The sequence below is a fragment of the Penaeus monodon genome, chromosome 29 (genome assembly GCF_015228065.2).
Source record: "Penaeus monodon isolate SGIC_2016 chromosome 29, NSTDA_Pmon_1, whole genome shotgun sequence".
Lineage (NCBI taxonomy): Eukaryota > Metazoa > Arthropoda > Malacostraca > Decapoda > Penaeidae > Penaeus > Penaeus monodon.
This window is the reverse complement of record NC_051414.1, coordinates 22,028,361-22,028,876: the sequence shown is the minus strand read 5'-3', so window position 1 is coordinate 22,028,876 and position 516 is coordinate 22,028,361.

Below are 516 nucleotides of genomic sequence, written 5' to 3'. Positions count from 1 at the left end.
AAAAATCATAAAATTTTATATTTTTTAATGAGGGAGATTAAATTCCCTCAAGATATTGAAAGGTGTAAAATGAACAGGATTTAAGACAAAGGTTATTTTGCCCTTTCTTTAATTATATTTTGCCTCCTTTTTTCATGAATTTTGGAAATAATCTTTAATAGCTAAAAAATGCACAATTGAAAGGGTTTAATGTAAATATGAAATCACAAAAAAAAACTGGAATCTACTTTCTGACCCTTGTCAAAGAAAAGAAACCCCCCATCCCCTTTTAAACAAGGATGAACTGACAAAAAGTAGGGAGAAACCCCCGCTCCAGTTCACGGATTCTTTTCAGAAGCACAAGGTTTTTAAATTTTATTTCAGCCCGCCTTTACCATATCCCCTGCTCAAAATAGAATTGAAAGGCTTTCTGCTTTAAAAAAGTTGATAGGTTAGGCCTATATAAACAATGGGGTAAGGGAAATTTTTGGTTAAGAAAGAAAATTTGAATACATATTTTGTTTAATAATCTTTCCC